We start from the raw sequence: 20,327 nt of genomic DNA on the forward strand, positions 1-20,327 counted from the left end.
ACAAGATCACTGTGATGTTTGCACTTTGGCAGCCGGAAACGGAAGTCAGATTGACTTTACCTTTTTTAAATTTTGATACTTGAAGTTGTATCGCGAGCGAGGAATCTTTTACTGGGAAAACTTTGAAGCTTCGAGAAGTAGAGAAGTAGTACAGAAGTAGTGCAGCACAAAGTTTGCAAAACTTTCATGAATATTAACAATAGAAAAATGGCAAGAAAATTGAGCAAAGTAAGTTTTATATGTTTCAGATTTTAAAATTGTTGTTGTTAATAGTTAACGATTTGTTCCATTCTACAAGTTATTACTTTATTTATGGACCAGTATTACGTGAAACGGAATCTTTTTTTACAAACTTTTTAAAAACAGAGCTAAAGGAGAACATCTTAAAATCGGCTAGGTTTGTGGTTATGGTTGAAAGATATTTGAGTTTTTTTCTGTAACATTACTAACAGCTTAACATAAAAACGACTTCTAAAATATCGTGTTATTTTACAGAATTAATATTTATAAAAAAAAGAACTGAATTAAAGTATTTTTTCGTTATTATTTAATAACAATAGTTACTATTTCTGTGAAACCAAGTCTTGGCAATACTAAAACTTTACAAAGAATAGTCCTTAATGGAAATAATATTGCGTTTCAGTTTGCAACTTTTCCACTCGATTCCTCCGCCGCCGACCCGCTCTGCCCCTGTCCCGCTCTGCCCCCGCCCCGCTCCGGCAGATGACTGCTGAATATTGTGCAACACTCAAACTCGGAGCCCCTTCCCAAAAACTTGACAACCAGTGCACATAGACTTTTGTAAATTGTTTTCGACCACTGAATGATACATATTCATTCAAAAACTGTCACATTGTAAATTACAAGCCGCATTATTGTAATTTTAACAAGATAATAACAAGCTTTGTTTTCTTCTTATTTATTATGCAATAGCTTATGTCCTTAATGAGTTATGTTTTAATTTAAATCCTGCCTGTATCAGAGGTAATTAACAAAATGTTGTGACAAGAAATAAGGGAGGCAACGTAAATCTGTTACAATTTGTCACCGCGCCGCCGCCCGCCCGTCGCTGCCGGGACACGTTTGGTTAGATAAAGCTATCCGACGTTGATAACAGATGCTGAGCGAAAGTAAACTGTAACGTAAACACATAGAGTTGACAATTAAAATGCAGTTCTCGTTACGGTTGACCGAACTGAGAATACTATGGGGTTTTAAAAACATGAAATCACGTAACATTAGCTGATTCCGATGTCCTTTGTTCGTGCAAACTTCTCAGAAATCTGTGCACTAAGTAATTACTTTGGAATCAATTCTACAAAATCATGAAAGAGTTACTCTACCTTTTTATGATATTAAAAAGTTAAATATAAATAAGTCGTTATGTGAGAAAATTATATTTGACTTTATCATAGATTTCCTCTTTATAATAATAGTATAGTCAACAATGCCATTTAGCGGGTTGTCATGAATTCATGAACGTAGCCGTAAAGTAATGTTAAAAGGTCATAAGTATTAGTAAATCTTGTAAAAGAATTCACCCTGTCAAAGGGACGTGAGGTCCGCAGGGAGCAATCAGTTGGACAACAAGATGTTAGCTCAGCAAAATTTACCTTTACAAGGAGAAAGCGATCAGGTAATGAAGGCAATTCAAATACTTGCCCGTGTCAGCGCTCTGCTCGACAAATTGCCGGACATACTCACCTCTAATTAGCAAACGAATGTTCGTTACGTAATTAATCCCGGTCCCATAGAAAATGTATTGATAACACGATGTGAGCGACGAATTAGTCGAAGCGAAATTTCATTTTACAAACACGATAGTCTTATTTTACAAATTTGAATAAACAGCTTATCTTAAAAAGTATTACGAAGCAAAGCAGATAGAGAAAATTTATCTGAAATTTACAATACATTGTTTGAACAGAAAAGCAAGTGTTGGAATTTTAAAAGTTTTGTCTTACATTTTGAAGGAAGAGTTACAATATCAAAAGAAATTAACAAATACACGTGTATAGTAAGAAGTGTTTGATTAATTAAACATTGTGTAGCAATCAGTGGGAGGGCGAGATCCCAGGGGAGGGGAGTGCGGGCAGGGCAATGGGCCGTAATAACCACGTACACGGCCGCAAGGGACCTGCAAAGCCGGGCTCACGGCGCGATGCTATTGTGTAAGAGTTAATGTGATTGTATGTTCTAACTTAAACTATATCAATAGCTTCTTTTCATAAATAATACCAACATTATAACAAAACAATCAACAATTAACAATGTACAATAAATGGTACATCTAGAATTCTGATCACAAAAACCAGCTCAAGATTTTATTTATTAAAACAATAATGTAGTGGTTTTTTTTAATACCCCCTAGGCGGCCCTAGTAGCACCTGCTACCTTTGCTGAAGCAGCAACCTTGGTAACTATTAACGACTATCTTTTTTTCCCTAATAATGTAATGTTACTGCGCATTGTGTTACTTGCTGAGTAGAGAACCACGTAGAGGAAGTAAATAGATAAAGAAAGGAAGTAGTTAGTAGTTACTTGTTTTGTTTAAGTAAATCTATTGTTATTCCAAAAAAACATCGTAAATTATTAATGTTTTGTTTTCCATTGTGGCAATTTCGTATCGCATCAATCACGCAAAAATCTAACGGATACAAATATCGTCGCGAGGGATTACACTTACCTTCGCATTTGCAACAAACGCGTTAACCCTAACATTTGGCAAAGCACTCCCCCAGGAGTCCCTCGCCGGCGCCAGCAGCGAGCACCTCGATACAGGCGCCTCAGTTCACCAGAGTGAGCCTGTCCAAGAGATTTACTTGAACCCTACTCTATTTATATCCACAAACGTAGCTCTTATTATAAATACTTTACATTCAAGTATTCATTTCTACAGTTGTCTCGCAATCATTCAACTTGTAAAATATCCGATAAGCAATTTGTTAACTTTTTTTTCCTTTTAACAGTGAAATAAACGTAACAGTATTTGATTAAAATTACTAACTATTAAAACCTTGTACATTTGTGTGCTGTAAAACTTCATGAAAGAAAGTACACGCGTCCCATTGTATGTAATATTTTATTAGTCGAGTGGTTTCCAAGTTAAGCCGCATTTCCGCAACTATTACGTCGTGCATTTATCTTGCAGAGGAAGGAAGTGTTCTAAGAGCAGGTAGCTGCGGAGACTCGCTTTATTCTGTCTACTGAGAAGATCTTAGAAGTCTTATAAGGTTTTTCTTTCTGCGCGTTAACCTTTTAAAAAATGCAATACATTTTAAATTAGTGAATACAATAAGCCAATATCGGTTTCTGAGAAAGACACTTTATTATCTACTAGCTGTTGCACGCGACTGTCTGCGTGAAATTTAAAAATAACAAAAAATACGCTTATATTACTCACAGATAAATCAAAAAGTATTTTGAAATCTGCCCAGTAGTTTTAGGGGTATTTCAATACCTACAAAAATACAAATCTGTCATCTTTATAGCATTAGTATAGAAGTATAGATAACGAATAAAGAAAAGGTTGGATGAATAATTGGTTATTGCAGCACTAGTCCTGTAAGTTATCTATAAGTCAGGTAGCTAACTTAACAGTTGAAAGCGCAGCGCAGTGGGCGAGTAGCAGAGCCGTGCCGGTGGTGATGCGGTCGCTGGCCGCAGCAACAGTAGCCATCGATCTTCACCGGACGTGTTGTTTGCGGATGTTATTTACGCGGCAGTCCGCCCCCTAAACCCCCACACTCGCTCCTCTAGGATAAATCTCTGTCAGCCTGTCGCTCATCACACGTATACGCTACACTGGACAGTTTGTTTGTCACTGAAATTTGCTTCCATAGTAGGAATTATTCCTATACGATATTGTTGGAATAAAATAAATTGTTTAAAAACTAAGTTTGCTAAACCTATTAAGGGTTGTTTAACTTTTAAAGTCAACTGTTAAAGTTTTGGAATTAAAATATCTGCAGTACTTAAATAATTTCTATTTCTATAAAGTAAATTACTGGCAGTTTCAAACGTTTAAGTGTAACAAGTTTGTAAAACATCCAATCCGACTTAGTGAAAAATCGGAGCGTAAAGTTTGTCCGGTACGTTGCCTGAGTTAAGTGGTGGGCGTTTTGCAGGGAGCTGGCTTCCGGGGTATTATCGCTCGAAGTCCACCGGACCTGCGCCATCTAGCGGACAAACTTGCAAACTGAAATGCAATGTTATTTCATTATAAGCATACTTCGGAAAGTTATAATCGAAGACTCAGTTCCTCAAAGTTTGAAAAGAGCCTTCAGAACTCGACGTTCATTAATTTTACAAGAATTTTTACGATACTGTAATTTATGGCTTATTTTTTATTGGAGAAATCATTTTACTCTTGCGGGGACAAGGTTTCATCCAAACCAATATAACAATTTTTATGACCCATCCGCGTATCCTCATAAATCACATTCACATCAATTAAAAAAAAAAAGAAAAATCATAAAAACAATGTAATCTCCCATAAAGTTTACGTTCATTTCTTTTTAAGTAGAACCTCTAAGTTAAACCACATTCGCGCAACTAAGAAGTAACGCTTGCTGTAAATCTCGTACCGGAAGGAAGTTTTCTAAGAGCAATTAAGTAGTTCCGGTTCCGGTGCTGCGCAAATGTTTGTTCTACAAAAACAATATGGCCGCTAATCTAGAATCGTTCTACGTCTAGCGATAAAAAGTTATCAAAGTGTGAAGTTAAGTTGAGAAGGATGTATTTGTTAGTCTTCTTTTTTGATGCCACTTAAATACTTTACGTATGTAATACTTTTTCTAATCGGCGCGTCGAGATGCGTAGCAAGCGCGCAAGTTACACTTAAAAGTTAAAAGGCTATTTTAAACTATTTGCTAGTAGCTGTTTACACTTTCGTTGTTGCGAAGTAATCTCTTGTAAACAAACTAACCAGTTAATAACGCTTTTATGTTAAACCTCACAATTCTAAGATTTCTCCCAAATGTACCCAATCAAATTAAAGGGAATCCTTAAACTTAATCCATTAAAAGTTGAGTCTTGCCCCGCGGCGAGGCGAGGCGAGGCGAAGCGCGGCGCGGCGTGGCGAGGCGCGGCGCTTGTAGTGCTGGGCACGGAGCTTGTAGCGCTGGGCAAGGAGCACCCGCAAACATTTATTGTTGTCTTATCTGTTTCTAACTAACAAAATATAAATTAAATTCATAAAACTGTAAGTTTTAGTATTTAACTTTATTATTTTTAATATTATGACTTCTAACTCGCTTACCAATAAAATGTTTGTATTTGTATCTATTTAGTTATCGTTACGTCAACAAATAAACCCGATAGATTAGTAGGTTTTCTAGTTTGGGAAGCTCCGTACATTTTGGACGAAATGCTAAGACAATATTAGACATGATTAGAGCCAGCCTTTGTAAGGATTAGTGAGAGAGGAAAGTACGGGATGAGCACAGACCCGGCGTGATTACTTTCATTAGCTGCTCGCTTCTCAAAAGGAAAATTACATCAGTGAGCCTCTAGCGGTCTCTAGCGGTCTACGTAGGGCGGGCTGACTACCATCCTAAGATTCATCTCTCGTTTGAATATTCTTCACATGAGAACAGATGTCGTATTAGTAACATTGATAGTATTTTTTTATTTGTAAGTAAGTTATGATAAACTTCGATTACTTACTTAAATTTTCGTTTAATTAAACGACGTTTTTATTAAGTATTTTCGTACAATCAAAGGGGCTTTTCCTGTTTAATAATAAATTACAATTGGAGGGCAGTTAACAAATCTAAGTGATTTAATGCTAATGGCAGTGGAAGGGTCTCCTTAATTACCCACCTACATATTCATAGAACGCCAACCATTCTTACTGAGAGCGTACGATTGTGCTCTTACCGATTATCATCTATTTCACGTGATTATTGTAATGTTACATAACTTACATCAAAGGAGATTTATTACTTATATTTCCTTTGGTCGTGTTTATATAAAAATGTCTATTAAAAATTAGATATGGTAGGAACATTGTAGTTATAAGAGTTTTGAAAGTGGCTTACGCTACATGATCGTCATTATCTGACCGCTGTGTTGTCATATGTATTACTACTACCCTAAGAGTTAATATATCCACTTTTGCTTATTCCATACAAAATGTATTTGAATACGTCTTGTAAATATCGTCCCAAGGCGGCCACCGCCCACTCGCTGCGAGGGGCGAGGACTTTGTCAATAAACAAACAAACAACAATATTAAACAACTCATAACAAACAATAGAATTCCGATTCTAAAAGCAACTCGTTCCAGTAAGTAGCCACCTATGTACATAATAATGCTACATAAGATGTATCACTGAAACAAAATAATCGCTCCTTTACAAAACCACTACAATAGTAAACAAAATTAAAACACAACATCAAGAAATAAAATGCCTTTAGTACAGTATTAAATTAGAACAAATGACCGGAAAGGCTTTCGCGGGCGATTAGTACACTTTTGGGTACTAATTGTGTGGCCACACTGGTCACACTGGCTGCGCGCCAGACTTCTACTGTTAATGTACCGCTACTATTATTAATATCAAATGTAGTGAACTAGTGAGGCAAAGAGCACAAACATTCATTTTCTTTAATAAATATTGTCTAGAAGATTAACACAAATTATCCATTTTTATCAAAAATATCATTACTTAAATTCAAGTTTTTAAAACATAATAAAATAATAGATTCTCTCATCTAATATCAAGTAAGCTATTAATTATTTATAACAACGCAACTCCTGTTTTTATTAAGTTTACAGCGTGTTGATAATTGGCAGGTATTGAGTGTTGCAATATTTTGCAACGTCGATGTAAATTTTAACATTTCCCTGCAGCCAGCAGCCAGCAGCGACAGCGGACAAGCGACAAGCGACTATCACGTTACTGAGGGTTATTAGCTTTGTGATTTATGTAAGCTTTATGCAGCGTTATGCAGTGCTCTCGGTTTTTACATTTGCTATGAAATATGTAAAGATCAGCTTAGAGTGGATAATAAAGTTTGCAAAAGAAGTTATTTTATAAAAAAAAGCTTAAGATTGATCAAAATACATTCTGAATTATATTTGAAGCGAATTTATTGTACAAAAACGTAATGTTACAAGACGTATATTTTATTATTATAGAATTAGATGCAAATTATGTTTATTCAGGTCCCCAATGATCGCATTTACATATTTAAGATTCTCGTCCGCTATCTGCGTTTGCAGACTGTTTGCTAAATAAAATAAGAAGTAAACAGAACTGTGCTTATCGGACGGACTGTGCGAAAATTAAAAGAGTTCAATGTCTGTTTGTATGAATACTTAAGTGTTTGTAAAATGGATTAACATTTGTTTATATTATACGGAATGAATCTTCTATCCTAAATACTGAAGTTGTGCAGATATCTTAAATGTGCAGCAGTACAGCGGTCCGAGTGCTCTGCATGATAATAAGCTAAGTTGTAGGGAACTTGGGCGTTAGTGTCAGCTCCATACTTCTTGTTAATTATTTATATACAGCCTGCTGCTCCCACTGCTCTTATGGCAGATGACACTATAATTATGACATGAATTAACATATAACTATAACATAGTTGACTTATTATGGTAGGAAAGTTTAGAATTAAAATAATTTAGCATTTATGACGAGCTGGAAGTGACAACATGTTCTGGCGTAAGAAGGCAACCTCGAGGTGAAATATGCGCTTTAATAATTTTGTAAGAAATGCTTGCGGCAGATCTAAAAATGAAGACTTCAAGAAAGAAGTAAAATAAAATTGTAACAAACGGCAGGTGATCGGTTCCTTTTTATATTTTCCAGCGATATCGTAGTAAAGTGGCTTCCACATGGAGTAGGACGTCCCCGGTGCTCTTCCCTCGGTTTTTGCTCTATTATTTGTTTTTTTCCCCGACGTCGAGTCGCGATCTAACCCGCAGTTAACGTTCTCGAGACAGACGTCTGCTCGAATGGCTTAGTGAAGCGATTTAGCGACGTACCAGTATATTCCATTGGAAGTCGTTTAAGTGGCGCTGGCTCGTCGCCAGAGGGCGCTGCTAGCTGTCGAGTGGCGGGGGAGGCAGGGGCAGGGGGGAGGGAGGGTAGGTTACGTGCTTAACAATATGTTTATTGCTTTACGAGTATCTTGTGCAGGAATTCATTTTATCGATTGCTTGCGTATTCCTTTGATGAAAGCGACCCTTGACTGGTACATACTTGTTCATTGCTCAAAGCTATAGTAGGTTTGTGGAGAAGTCATAACAGCTAGCATCCAACCGCAAAGCTTTCGTGTCTGAAATAACAGAAGATGAGTGAGGTTACAATGAAGAGTTTAGCGGACAGGTACAGTTGGAGGTATGATCCGATGTAGCTTGGTGAGTGGCGAATGGCGAGTGGCGGTGTGCGGCAGAGAAGGCAGCACAACAATAGCGGACATTAGCATAGCTCGCAGACACTCTCCGCGAATGAATTAACATAAAATATTTAAAGCGCCCACACTGATGTGGTTTTAGTCAAACACATTAACTCTATGAATAATAATTAAATCCAGTTTTCATTTACACAACGAGTAAAGGTGGAGAGATAATTTAAATCTATCTCTATCTTTTATTTAAAAGGAAATTTACCCATTACCGATTAATAATTCGAAAGAATATTAAACCCAATTAGTAACTTTGAAAGAATCTTTCTGTATATTGTTTGATCTTTTTAAAACAAGAAGCGTCAGTCTTTATAACTTTTCAGTAAATTTATCTTAATGCTACAGGAAAAATTGTTGTCACCATCGAGTACGTCACCTACGAAAGCAAATATTTATTAAAAATAAATAGTAAAACTGAGAGTATTGGCCGGCAGCCAAACAAACCGCAAAATAACATGTTACCCGGTCGATTTCTCTCGTTTAGAAATATGTATGTGGCTAATAAATAACGTGAAATATTGCGCTTCTGTGCGGCCAGCGTTGTGTGGCCACCGATACAATACAGTACAGTAACATTCAAACTAACCGACAGTAGAAAAACAGATTTTAACCTCTATTCCACGAAATTATTTTATTACTATTACTATATTAGGCTGTAAATACCGTTAAATATGTTAAACACATAACATAGTACAGTCCAAGTAGAACAATAACATCATACCCGAAAGAAAAACGTTTCCTTGCAACCAGTCAAAAAAACAGTAACATTATTTATTTATTTTCATATCTTTTATTCACTTCATCCAAGACGTAACTCGATGCTTACGTGAAAGTTACGCACATTGAGGCAATATCGTCAGTTAAGTACAAACGTAAATTGTATGAAATTGTCAGTTATAGAAACAATTTATTCACCGTATGGGGCATGTTTACCCCACAGTTAGTGGGCTTGTTTGCTGAGAATGTGGTTAATGAGGCGTACTTTGACGAGTTACAGCTGTTTGCGAGCATACCCCATGAATGGTTCACATTCCTGCTCACATACAAGACACGATTTGGATCCTATCCAGGATTGCTTCAGCTCGTTTAGGTAAACGCATTGCACGACGTTAAGACGATTGCCGCCGCCTCGACAAATAATTGTCGATGAAATGTGCAAGAGAATGAAAGACATGTTCAATGCAGTCGCATTTGTTTAACTCTAAGGGTGAGTTGCATCGAATCGCCGGTTATCGTAAAAGTTATAGTTATAGTTAATAGGGTTACAAGTGCAAAAACATATTCTCACAGAGGTTTTATGTGTTTTTCGTTTTTACAATGGAAACATTTAAACCTGAATGTCACTAAAGTGTCAAGTTGGTGTCAAGAATGATATTTACGTAAATTAAAATGTTTGGAAATTCATGTTTCGCCGTATATATTTTATAGTGACATAAACTTTTGCCCACGGAGATGGAGAAAAAGGCAAACTCTTGTGAAAATAAACTAGTTTGGGCCATTATTGAAACTGTATTTACTTTAGTACTCAAATATGTAGCAAAAATAAAGCAATAAAATTGTACAAATATAAATGCATCTTATTTATTTTGCATATTATAAATTGTTCTCTCAATGCATATTATAAATTGTCCTTTTATGGAGGACATTTTTTTAAATAAGAGAAAAGGGACAAGCGCTGTTGCTATGGCCTTAGACACTCGAAATTTGTCCAAACTGAATGTTTGGCCAAATTTCGAGTTCCATCTTGGAAATCCATTATTTCCAAGCACGCAAGACTTTATTCTTCTGGATTACGTATAGGATAATAGTAGAGATTTTCTTTTTCCATTACTTTTTCCATTATTTGTACTTTTGAAGATAAGAGCTTGTGACAGTTGACACTACCGAACTGACACTAACCGTAACGCTAACTATAACCGCCCAAAATCGGGCGGTTATGATTAGTTTCAAATATGACGTCATTTTGACCAGCGCAAAACTGGTGTAAGCGAATATCATGAACATCCGAAGACGTAACCATCGGGAATCTGCTGGTTAAGGTTTATAGTTAGTTAATGTAACTCACCCTTAGTAAATTTTAAGGTTATTCCAAATATTACCGTTACAAATAATTTTAACTTTAACGGTAACCGGCGATATGGTGCAACTCACCCTAAGTCACACATTCAGAAAGTTTCCACTATTTTATTTTAACTAAAAATTTTATTTATAAAAACGATACCCGATGTGTTTGTTTGAAAATGTCAAAAAGCAATTAACTTTAGAGCATAGTCGAGTACGCGTGGTTGTGTTGTGTTGCGGGATTTCGAAATGAAACTTTATTAAATACGTAAGCTGTTGAAAAACAATCCCAAAACTATGAAACACGATTCCCGAGGGCTTGCTAATTATTTAAGAGATACGCTGAGAGGTTAAATAAATTTACCGAGTTATTAAGCGTCGATATAATGTTAGGTTTACATCTTACAAACTTGTAAATCTTAAACAAGATATCTTGTAAATACGTCTAATAAATTGTTTTAACTTGTTCTGCTTCGTATAAGCTCCGGGGAACGATAAGTAACTGTAAACATTTCGTAAAAGCATTAGAAAGGAAATAGATACTTTACTTTTTAGTAAAATCATGTTGGTATAACGATACGAAATGGTTGTTAATTTTGAACGATTAGTTATATCAAATAATACTAAAACATATGAAACTTAAATTGTTTTTGTACGCCCTCATCGTGACGTAGTCTAAGGTCGGCTAGGCACGGGATCCAAGCCCATCTTGTAATGTACAAATTTAATATGATAGAAACATTTAATTATACTAAATCAACCTCTAGACATCAATGTTCGTGTATTCTGGAATGTAATAAACATTGTATCGTTTTGAACTCGTCACCCTTCGCTAGCTGTCTCCAAAAGGTCTGAATACATCACAGGTCACATCACGCCGACCTCTGCCGCGCCCTCTGGAGGACCCTTCTTGCAGACTCTTATTAAAATTCTCTCCTTCATTAATAAATTATTCTATGTAATATATTTGTTTTATAGAACATGTTAAAACTATTTTAATCGTTTCTTAATTAATTATCGAACCCAAAAGTTACTTCGAACAAATTTAAATGATTTGTGTTCATTTTGAGCCACATATTGAAATGTAACATATTGAAGTTGAATATAGTTTGTGGAAATTTTAACAACGAATCAAATGTATTCTAAATAATTGGATATGCATATTAAATTTAGACATTCAGTACAATAACGCAAAAATCTAATTACGTTTGTTATTATTACTTTTGTTAGCCAGTGCAGTGCAATGCAATAAATATTAATATGCAACAGTTTTCGATTGTTTCAATTATTTATTAAAATAATATTCAAACCATCTCTATTGTTAATAAAACAATATACTCTGCAAACATTTTTATACGAAGCTAAAAAGGTTTTAAGAAACACGAGGTACATTTTTCTTTGAAGTAAAAAACCTTTATTATCGAGATTTATCGGAAAAAATATTAACTGACAGTTGGATATAATGTATTGAGCCTAAACTGTCTCAGACATAAAAGAGATTTAGACCAGTAAACGGTCACAGGTCTGGAAACTTAAACGACCGACAAGTCACTTAGTTATTATATTTTTTTACTTACAGATAATAAGTAAAAAGAATATAATAAGTCATTTCTCTATACGTTATGCTACAAAATAACATAGCTCTGTTCATATTATTATTAGTTGATGAAATAACTTGCAATCGGCAACGAAACTTGAGAAATATGGCTGCTTTTATTTGTATAAAATATAAATTTAATTGCGATTTTTTGGATTAATTTCTGATATGACATTACGTAGGTGAGGATAATTATTATGTTTGAAATATTGAAAGAGCTTTATAAGCTGCAGCGAGCATAGGTATGTGTTGGGTATAGTCACTGCATCTGACTGGCAACCTCGTAAATAAATACGCGACAGCAAAATATTCGACGAGTCGCGTCATTTGAAGCCGCACTCGTATTTACGAGGTATTCAGAAAACTTTTATAAAAATAAATCTATATAAAACCTTTTATACAAAGAGTAATGAAAACAATTTTGTAATGCCTATTTTCGCCCGCTTTTTGTTTAGACCATAATTAAGAGTATATTTTTAACATTCTTTTGTTTTTAGATATCAGAATTGTATTTAAAAAAGTTCGAATTAGTTTTAAAGTAAAAACAAAAAGTGCACATTGACCCCGACGTGATTTGAACACGCAACCTTCTGATCTGGAGTCAGACGCGCTACCGTTGCGCCACGGAGTCCTTGAAGTCTCTATTCAATTTTTCACACTTACAAAACATGAAGAATTTCTTAGCACGGCAGAGATTGCAATTTGTTTTTTTTTTAATTCAAGAATACAATCCGATCATTTGTGATGTCTTGTGGAAAAACGGCTCGAATTCCGTCCGAGAATGACATAAGCAACATCGAGCTGAGTCGAGGCTTCCTAAAGGGTTCTCAAGCTCTGAAGTTTAGAGTAAGTTGATCTCTGACACCTCGTGAACCGTGAAGCTGTAGAAATCTTCTCACAAATACAGATATTTATCACTCTTAAAAAGCGCATGAAATTAAAAATTAAGGTGTTTCAGTATTAATTACTTATTTACTTTTAAAATTGCGATAAAACTTATCTGTCTGTAATTTTGAATTAGTTTTCCTAATCCTTGTGTCTATATTAAAACTGAAGCTATGTTATAGCACGTTTACGATGTGTTATCTTGTCTACTATAAAAGCATGACTACAATAAATCAATTTCAACAGAATACAAGTGAATCTATAGATATATGTAGTTTATTAAAGCAAATACAATAATGCTAAGAGTATCAAATATCCGTGAAAGGTACTCTATTGTAAAAGCTGTGAAATCAATATCTTGAATTAACCAATAAAGGTATAAGGCGGGCTATAATCCATTACTCCCGTAGCCGTAGCGGGACCGTAGCGGGGACTTAACGTTGTCGTTACGTTGCGAGACGCGGCCGCAGTGAGCGATGTGAGGGCAGGCCTCATAAAACAGCTTAACGGCTGCCTCACGCGAACACAATCTGCGCACAAAGATTTATTGGTACTACCGGTGACAATAGCTCTTCGACGGAACCAAACATTAAATCAAACCCACCATTTACAGCTCTCGCGGCATTTTATGTAGTATCTAGAATTATCGAAGGTTTTCATTAGAATTTAAAAAGATGTTAGAAAGATAATCGTCACACTTTATGGCCCCACACGAAGCTCTCTGACGATGTGGAGTTTGTACAGAGAGCGTGCGCAAATTGCAGCCGTCAGTTAAAAGCATTGCAACTAAAGTTGTTGACATATGCACACAAATAAACCGTTTTTATTTAACTTGCACACGAGACCCGCGAGATAAATCCTTTGACAATACGTAAAAGGATGAAAACGTTGCTTTTGAAATTTTCGCTGCGCTGCATACAGTTTTTTTACACTACTATGATGTTTGCAAGTAAAATGACTTTTACAATCTGTTTCAGTTAGAAAATGTGTCAATAAATTAGGTATCTCAATTTAACTCAAAAAATACTTATGTTCAATAGAATAGGGAGCTTATTTTTGGTGTTATTTATAGATGTATTTTTTTCATTCTCGACAAATGTTTTGAAGCGTTCAATAGGAGCAAAAAATAAATTTGTTGGAGAATCTTGTTCAAATATTATCTCGTAGTTAATCAGAGATGTCTTTGACGTGGTGAAATATTTGACTTCAATAATAAATTAAACTTAGTTACTGAAAGAAAAATAAATGTTTCTGCAAGAAAAACGTGTAAATAGAAGGTGCCCCACCTTGATAAAACATTACCAAAGAAATTGTAACTTGTAACTGAGTTCGTTCGCATGAAAAATGTGGGAAAAGTTTGATTAAGATTACTGAGAGAAGTTTCTAACATAAATATTACCTCTGCGGCTGTGGGGGAGGGGGAGGGGTCGTCGCCTTCTATTCAAGTTTGTTCTTACAAATGTGTGAAATTGATTTAAATAAATTGAAATGTATTTGCTTAAGCGAACATCAAACAAATAATTTTATTCCAAAAGTTTTATTGGCCATTTAACAATATTTCCAGAAAAAGAGCTGAAATAATGAAAACTAAGGTAGATTGGACGTTAACTATCAAACTATAGGCCGTGACTTAATAGTAAAGGAATAAAATCCAAATGAACTATAAAACGGTTGTGAGCTCATCGTTCGGTTCGCGCTAAGTCAGTATCGTTAAATTTATGTAGCGTGCGGGGCGCGTGCGGCAAGTGTGCGATGACCCTAGCCATGCTAACCTCACTTTACGACCTCCGTACGGCAACTGATGTCTGTAGCTATAGTCATTTGACACTAAATGCATATTAAGACGTCCACATTATTCGCAACAGTAGAAGAAAATCAAAACTAGAAAAACATTTGAAAGGATTCAAAACCTATCGAGCACCGATTTCATTCAATCCGTATACTATTAATGTAGTCGAGTTTTATAGTTTCTCTTATATCGACGAACCTTTTCACGGATAATAAAATTCATGGAGGTTGCGTGATAACATTATTTACGACGAGGATGATGTATCTGCGAAGAAGGAGATTTTAATACGTTGTAACGAGCTCAATATCGCACTCGCAAGCCCTCGTAGCTCTCATTTGCATTACTTATCCCGACCCCGAATTTTTCATAAAATTATGGAAAACAACGCTACTCGGCCGGATCGGAGCAACACTTGTGGAACTTAAGTGGTAGTAAAGGTCACTTTAAGTGACATAAGATGGTTGCATCAAATTAAGTAATATTTTTATGATATAAAACACTTCAATTTATTCAGACATTTCTTAAATTAAAACAGTTAATAGCACTGGCATAAAAAACCTTCTCGACACTTAAAGAATAAAGCCTATAACGACCGCAATCGTGGATTCCCTTCCCTGTTCCCCCCCCGCCGCTCCCCTGGCGAGGAGCCAGCCACACTTAGCAGCCTCTTTGATTCATACATATGTCACCGTATTGCCTGCCACTATACAACTCTGAAAAGCTTTTCTGCATTTTCATATTTATTTTCATATCGTTGTGCTGAAAAACAATTTTAAGCGTGGCAACACAACATTTAAATAAGTAAGAGCGTCTTAAACGATAAGACCACACTTAAACTCCAACTTCTATTAAAAATTTAATATCTCTCAGATTGTAAGCGATGCTTTTGAGATTCGTTCAAAGTTTGGCCTCGAGTGTCTTATTGTAATTGATAATGCGAAGTAAATTTAACAAGCCTACATTCGTAGCAAACCTGATCTCATTTAGTAGTTATTTTAAGTTATTTTCATATCTAAAAACTTCGCCCTTTAACGATATTTTCGAGTTTGACTCATTAATTTCCATTACGCCCACAGCCGGGGACCGACTGGTGCGTGGGCGCGGCTACACCTACCTACTCCTATTTCTGCTAGCAATTATTTACAAATAATGATTTACATTGTTTACCTTTTGTAAGTGGATTGCCAATCAATTACTTAAAAATAGCCCAAAGAGCTGTATTTAAAATTAATTGATCGTTATTTAGGGAGTTCAATTAATGATTATTCTAATGATGGTCAATACAAATGCGTCTTTATTATTTTGAAAGAATATCGCAGTTTGGTAGAGTTTTTTATTTATTCAACAATCTGAATGTGGTTGGCGGAGATCCAGAGCGTAGTCGGTGACGTGATGAGTTCGCGCGTCGGACTGCGTTTAGAGGTGCTAGTAAACATTTACTCTGAAATTAGTTCAACCTAGCGGAAGTCGTTGTTCCTACATTTACGATTATTTAATACATTTAAGATTGTTATTAGTTTGTCCAAGTTCATTTTATAAACAACTTATAATTGGTACTGGTGTGTACTTACGATTTAGTAAATGTTTAATTTAAACCATACTGAACAATTTCATTATTCAAAAGGATACTTAAATAATTACTTAGTCGTCCATTTCGTCGGTTTTTCTACTTCACAAATCTTTATCTACTACAAAGTTGTGTAATTTACCTAAGAAATTTCCTACAAAGCACTCGATTGAGGCTTATGTATAAACCTTATTTATAGTTGAGTATCCTCGCAGCTTAAGTCCCGGCCGCGCCGGCTCCGAGCGCACACGCCGCGTATCTTAATGGGTTTATCTCGGATTGGCGGCACATAAAAGGGTTCAAGCCTTTGCTTTGCTTTGCTTTGACTATCATCTTAACATACGATTGCTGAGATTCTCTCGTTTGTATTGACAACTGCAGCTAATGTGTGGCCATCAAAAGTAAAAGCCTTGATAAATAACTCAATAATAAAACCATGCTTATAACAAACTTACACGCTAGAGCTTAGAACTATTTGTAATAGACTGGGCTAGTTATAATTGACACGTAGTTTTTAAATGAAAGGATATCTGTTGCCTAAGAACTACATATTACAAAATCAACAAAAACAACATTATACCTACGAATATATTCATGTAAGTGTTCTATAGTTTAATTTATCGGAAAGCAACTGAACCCTCCAGTTTCGTGGCCCCAAAACTTATCGGCCTCGTTTTCTGTATCGTGTGCTGATTGCTCTCTCAGCCGACAAATGCAACGGCGACCTGTCGCTGAGGTTGCTCCACTTGTCGTCATGCTGATAACCTTTTAATACAGCACACATCGATTTAGGATATGTGTATCCTACATGTCTGTAAGAGTAGTCTGTTAAGTAACGTAACAGTCTTGAATTTTAATATCTGTACATACTGAAGTTTAACTCCCGTACCACAGCAATATATTTCTGAATAAATTTCTCATCAGCATAGGATAGTAACAATTCTGAGTATCACATAAAAAAGTAATATGAAAATATTAATGAAACCAGGTCTTACGTTTGAGCGGAAATGCATATCGCAGTGGCTACGTTAATTTAATTTTATTGTACATTGTAAAAATAGCATTTTTCGTTATAACAGCGTTATATTTCACTCGACTGTCACAATTTGTAGCCACGCGGCCCGTCTCCGCGGCCGCTGCAGCTAGCGAAAAATTATATTCATTATTCTGACGTCACACGACACGACACGACACTAGCACAGTTTAATATTTAGACTTGTTTAGTGTCGCTTTATGTTGGCTTTGTGCTTTTAACGTATACCGTGTTTTAATGTTGAAAGCTTTAAAATTGTAGAATTCATTATAACAGTTATCAAAGGACAACCCATTAGGATACTGTTTGTGAATCTTTATGTAAATGTTGTCAAAACACTTGACGCTTCAGAATCATCATTTACAATAGTAAAACTTTTAGAAAGCTTTTATCGTATTCTTTTAAATACTTAAATTAATCCTTAATGTTATTAAAGCATTTTAATACATTAGTTCTGACTGCAATAAAGGATTTGGTTTCAAATATCGATAGTTAATATTTTTACTTAAGTGAATTCGATCCCGTCCATTCGGAAGTTTTGGAAATAATAAGTGAAATGTTTGTCTTCAAAGAAATGTAACATTTCTACGGTCGGCAGGAAAACTGACAATAAATATTTTATATCCTGTTCCTAAACTCGACGCCAATTAATATTATCTCTTTTTTTTGACATTTTTATGACACACATCCTCTTGTGTTGTAAATGGACATTTATAGGTTATGCCGAAATATCACTGTTTCTCGTTATATTGCTAGCATTTATGACATGCATAAAGAGTATTACAATATTGACATAGTAATAGACACGAAAATAAATAACCACTACGCAGACACATGAGGGGTAGACAGAGGTTACATTTCCCAATTAATCAACTTTTTTTATTCAAGTTCCCCATCTTTGCGTTAATGACTTAACGCGTTGTGACGTCATTTAATAGGATAAAGACTTAATATGTGGAAGTTTGTTTAATCTCTTCTCATTTGCATTGAGATATTAAGGTAACACGACACGGATCTTGTAATGCTACACAATGTATGTTACATAAATATACAGAATTATGTTTCTATCTAATTTGAAGGTTACATTACATTCTTAATACTCTAAAAAACTGTAAATTGTTAAGCGTTATATATGGTTATTCTTTTAGATATAAGATCGTTTGTTACTTATATTAAGTAATGCCAAGTTCCTGGCACGTCTAAGTGGACAATGTTGTGTGTATAAATTGAATGCATATTACATTGAGCGTGGCGAGCGAGCACATAGTTAGCATAAATCTTAGGGCACTGAGATCGACTAGTGGACTCCTAAAGCATGGCCACCAAACAAGCGGCATCTTTTAAAAAATAGTAAGTTTTTTATCAAAACAGTGATAATGAATTATTCAGATAGGTCATGTCATATATGCAAATTTAAGTGGAATATTGAAAACCATACATTAATTAATTAATATAAATATAATTAGTTAAAAATACTAGTAACATTAACACATGGTTGAATCACGATAATATCGAATTAAAACTCAGGGACATAGAATATTTACTGCTTGTTGTATTAAATACATGTAACTTTAAAATATAATTAGCAAATTCCTTCTTGTTAACTGTTATATTTTAAGTAAATTTGTGATAATTTTACTCTCTGGTTCTGTGGCCCGCCTCTTTTGTTAACTAGCTGCATTGCTAAATGCTAATGCGCCAGCCCCGCTAGCGGCGCGCGGCCATCGTTCGCGTCTCGTGGCCCCACACGACACACTCACCAACACCAGTCTGATTGGAAATGGAAAGCAGTTTCATTCCGTAACAAAGTTAAACGGAATCCTTTCATTTACTTTGTGCAAATGAGAGTGCTGTTTAGTTTCCACTGTGTATCTTTCTTTCATGTAGTTTTATGCTTTTTAAACCTACATCTATAATATAATATTTTTTAATTAAAACATCAAGATTCATTATACATTCCTTATTTTCCTGAAACTTAAAATACCAATGTTAATACTTAATTTTCATTGGCATAATGTATTCTAAAGGAACGAGTAGCGCATGCTAAATAAGGAAAATGTTGTTAATCACAGGAATAAATACCTTACCTGGAAGCGCCGCGCCGCCGTCGATCGTTCAATTAAACGACTTTCATTAGCGTCTCAAATTATTTCTCCTTCACGCGCCACGCTGCCTCGCCACGCCGCGCTAACTCATTGACTTATTAAATTACTCACAAGAAACAAGAATTTCTTATGGAATTTATTGCATTATGTCTAATTCATGAGCGAATTTCATCATATTTTGAACTTGATAAGATGTAATTTGATATGAATGAATATAGAAGCAAGCTAAGAGAACACTATATGGCGTATAGGCCATTATCACCAATACAGGGTATAGAAATCGAACCCTAAATCCCCTTCAAGTTGAATAACGCCAAATTTACGTGACCCCATTACCTCTATTCCGCACTTAGTGCTCGGAGATGTAACTTATCTAAGGTTAAAATTTAATACCGTCACATATTACAGCGGGCGCTCGTGGAGATTCAAGAGCTCGTTAAAGCTCGCAGTGTCAAGTGGAGCTTATGTGACGAGCTTTCATTGTAATATTTTGTTACTAAGCTTACAATGTTAAAATCACTCATTATTTTTATTTTAGTACCGAAATTTAGTGACCAAATTAACTTATAAGATTTTTTTTTATTTACAGAGCTGTTCTTTTAAAATCTTTAAGATAAAATAGAAAACAATTATGATTTGTCAAGGAAAATGGTTTACCAACAAAGGCCTTTTTTCTTTAAGTAAACCTCTGTCGTGTTATATTAAAGTTAACAATTGAATTATTTATTGCGTAATTAAAACTGACATTTCGTCGATAATTTTCCGAAGACTTTGTCACAGATACATTAATAAGTCTAGATTTGAACACACCGAAGCATGCACATTGTCATGTCAATTACGTATTCTACTAATTCGTGCAGGATAGCAAG

The 20,327-nt window shown here is 35.2% G+C and overlaps 1 non-coding gene across 1 annotated transcript; it reads right to left on the reverse strand.

Moving 5' to 3' along the window:
- Positions 1 to 12,638: 12,638 nt before the first annotated feature.
- On the reverse strand, positions 12,639 to 12,710 carry Trnaw-cca. Its single transcript has one exon. It is a non-coding gene; the product is annotated as a tRNA-Trp (tRNA).
- Positions 12,711 to 20,327: the final 7,617 nt, after the last annotated feature.

The sequence above is a fragment of the Papilio polytes genome, unplaced genomic scaffold (assembly GCF_000836215.1).
Source record: "Papilio polytes unplaced genomic scaffold, Ppol_1.0 DF820956.1, whole genome shotgun sequence".
Classification (NCBI taxonomy): Eukaryota; Metazoa; Arthropoda; class Insecta; order Lepidoptera; family Papilionidae; genus Papilio; species Papilio polytes.